General features: G+C 52.6%; 1 non-coding gene across 1 annotated transcript; it reads right to left on the bottom strand.

Moving 5' to 3' along the window:
• Positions 1-2,468: 2,468 nt before the first annotated feature.
• Positions 2,469-2,623, bottom strand: LOC122418826 (5.8S ribosomal RNA). Its single transcript, XR_006262704.1, has one exon. It is a non-coding gene; the product is annotated as a 5.8S ribosomal RNA (ribosomal RNA).
• Positions 2,624-3,284: the final 661 nt, after the last annotated feature.

The raw sequence follows: 3,284 nt of genomic DNA, 5'->3' as shown, positions 1-3,284 counted from the left end.
CTTGCCACTGACGGCAGAGTATAGGCCCGACGCTTCAGCGCCATCCATTTTCAGGGCTAGTTGCTTCGGCAGGTGAGTTGTTACACACTCCTTAGCGGATTCCGACTTCCATGGCCACCGTCCTGCTGTCCTAAGCAACCAACGCCTTTCATGGTATCCCATAAGCGTCGACTTAGGCGCCTTAACTCTGCGTTTGGTTCATCCCACAGCGCCAGTTCTGCTTACCAAAATTGGCCCACTTGGCACTCTGATCCGAAATCTCATGGCTTCACAGTTCAAGCAAGCCAGAGATCTCACCCATTTAAAGTTTGAGAATAGGTTGAGGTCGTTTCGGCCCCAAGGCCTCTAATCATTCGCTTTACCAGATGAGACTCGCATAAGTTCTTAGAACACGCGAGTGCCAGCTATCCTGAGGGAAACTTCGGAGGGAACCAGCTACTAGATGGTTCGATTAGTCTTTCGCCCCTATACCCAGTTCCGACGATCGATTTGCACGTCAGAATCGCTACGGACCTCCATCAGGGTTTCCCCTGACTTCGTCCTGACCAGGCATAGTTCACCATCTTTCGGGTCCCAACGTGTACGCTCTGGGTGCGCCTCTTCTCGCAATGAGAACGAGACGCCCCGGGAGTGCGGAACCGCATCGTGACGCGGCCCATCCTCCCTCGGTTGGCGCAAGGCCTACCTTCACTTTCATTGCGCCTTTAGGCTTAACAGATCCCAATGACTCGCGCACATGTTAGACTCCTTGGTCCGTGTTTCAAGACGGGTCCTGAAAGTACCCAAAGCAGTAGCGTCGCCGACCGGTATTTAGAGCCAGTCCCAGGACACCGCCGGCCAACAGCTGGCCAGGCCCGGTGACGGCGCTAAGTCCGTACATCCGGGAAACACTGGCCTCGCTTGCGGCGGGCCGGACGCAGTTCAAATTGCGACTCAATACCGTGCGAGTACCGCCGGGCAGCTGGTCGGACAACCGGGGGTCTGCCACATGACGCCGTGAAGCGTAACACATGACAGGCTCCCACCCGGGTCGTAGACCGACACCCAACGGGTCGCGACGTCCTACTAGGGGAGAAGTGCACGACGACGACACCCGGCAAAAAAATCATACGGACGCGTGCCGCGGGACCGAGGTCCCTGACATCGCGAACCGTACAATTGCCAGGATCGCTGACGATGAATCTCTCCATTCGAACTTTTGGGTTTCTCAGGTTTACCCCTGAACGGTTTCACGTACTCTTGAACTCTCTCTTCAAAGTTCTTTTCAACTTTCCCTCACGGTACTTGTTCGCTATCGGTCTCGTGGTCGTATTTAGCCTTAGATGGAGTTTACCACCCACTTAGAGCTGCACTCTCAAGCAACCCGACTCTAAGGAGAGATCCTCCCGAAACGCGTCTCGGTCGCTACAGGCCTGGCACCCTCTACGGGTAATTGGCCCCATTCAAGATGGACTTGGACTCGAGCATACGCCCCGGGATAAGTGGATCCTCCCGAACACTACATTTCCCAGCGGCAGTGCCGCGGGATTCAGTGCTGGGCTATTTCCTGTTCGCTCGCAGCTACTAAGGAAATCCTGGTTAGTTTCTTTTCCTCCGCTTAGTAATATGCTTAAATTCAGCGGGTAGTCTCGCCTGCTCTGAGGTCGTCGATTTTATTCAAAACCATGAGAATTCCAACACATCCGTGGGTGCCTGGTACGATGTTTATATAACAACATACACAACACACATTTCTCTCTCCGTATGAATTTTTCATTGGCGGAAGAGCGATGCGATCAGTTCGAGACGAGTGAAAATCAAAGTGGAAACATTTCGCGTTCGATTACCCAACCACCGAACCACGTGCTCGAACCACGCTGTTTTTCTTTCATCAAATGACACCTTCCGATTCTCGTATGTGCGAACAATTCTTTAAAAACACGCTACATGCGGGCTCGCCCCCGTTGCGCGAGCGATCCGGTCAGTATCTGTCCTTTAAAAACTAACAATTAGCTCCGGAACTCGATCGACCGGCCGTTCGGCGGCGGCGTGTCTGCTCACTTATCAAAGTAGCGGCGAATTGCGCACGAGAATGGAAAAAAAAAAACAACGACGGACAACACGGTCCGGGGGGGCATGCCCCACCTCTCTCTCTTTTCCCATCATCTCCGCACACGCTCGACTCGAAAAATTCAAGGAACGGCCATTTGGTTGTGCTCGATTCTCATAGAGTATCGCGGGCGAATGCGAATAGATTTGAACTTCTCCCCGGCAAAGGGAGAAAATGAATTCGCGATTCGCACACGCTGGCTCACGAAATCCGGATCGAAGGGACTCGATCTCCGAGACTTGCGGGAGAGCGCGTTATTTCAAGCGACGCAGACGCGCACCCCCTTTTGTACAAGGGCATGGGGTCAACGAACGCCCAATACATTCGCTACACGCGATGACGAAATCATCGCGAGAGCAGTCTAAATTTTATGCATAAACGACCCTCAGCCAGGCGTGGTCCGGGAATTGTATCCGTGGACCGCAATGTGCGTTCGAAATGTCGATGTTCATGTGTCCTGCAGTTCACAAGTTGACGCGCAATTAGCTGCGTTCTTCATCGACCCACGAGCCAAGTGATCCACCGTTCAGGGTAATCATATAATAACATATTTGTGCGTTACAAACAGCATTATTCATAAATCTTGTTCTTAAAAATTCGAGCATCGTCGACAAGGACGGTTTCGCAAGCCCGCCAACCCTAAAATAATTTAAGGGAGACGCGACGAGCGAAGTCGCTGGTACAAGCGCGCGCAATCAGTTGATCGCAAGCGCAAGGCCGCGACAGCAAAACGGCCGCAAGTCTCGGCGACGACTAAAGACTCCGGAACGAGCCCGGCGTGTGTGTGTCTTTGCCATGTAATGGTTGTGTCGTCGCTAAGATAAAAGCGGTCCCGGCGCTGCTCACGCTGATTTTTACTCTTGGGCGAAATTTCATTGAAAAACCTCGGAAAACAGGCACAACGCGTGAGCGCATAGCGAGCTTCCTTTACTGAGCAATAAGTGGGGCTCAATTAGGTTGCCCAACGGTGAGCAGCAGCAACACGAGAAACCGCCTTACGGCGCAGTAATGCAGAGAAACAACGAGATGAAGAAACGAATAGAGAATATTGAGGGAAAAAAAAAGCTTCAAAAAGGCCTCTCCTCCTCCCCCCCCCATCCTCACTCGACATTCGTTTTCTTCAAAGCTCGCGACCGTTTCTTCGTTCAAATGGGGCGCGCGGAAGGGACCTTTTTTTTCTTCCCTTCCCTGTCGC

Source organism: Venturia canescens, unplaced genomic scaffold (assembly GCF_019457755.1).
Source record: "Venturia canescens isolate UGA unplaced genomic scaffold, ASM1945775v1 PGA_scaffold_64__1_contigs__length_33283, whole genome shotgun sequence".
NCBI lineage: Eukaryota > Metazoa > Arthropoda > Insecta > Hymenoptera > Ichneumonidae > Venturia > Venturia canescens.
The sequence above is the reverse complement of the archived record's forward strand: the minus strand, read 5'-3'. Positions and strand labels throughout refer to the sequence as shown.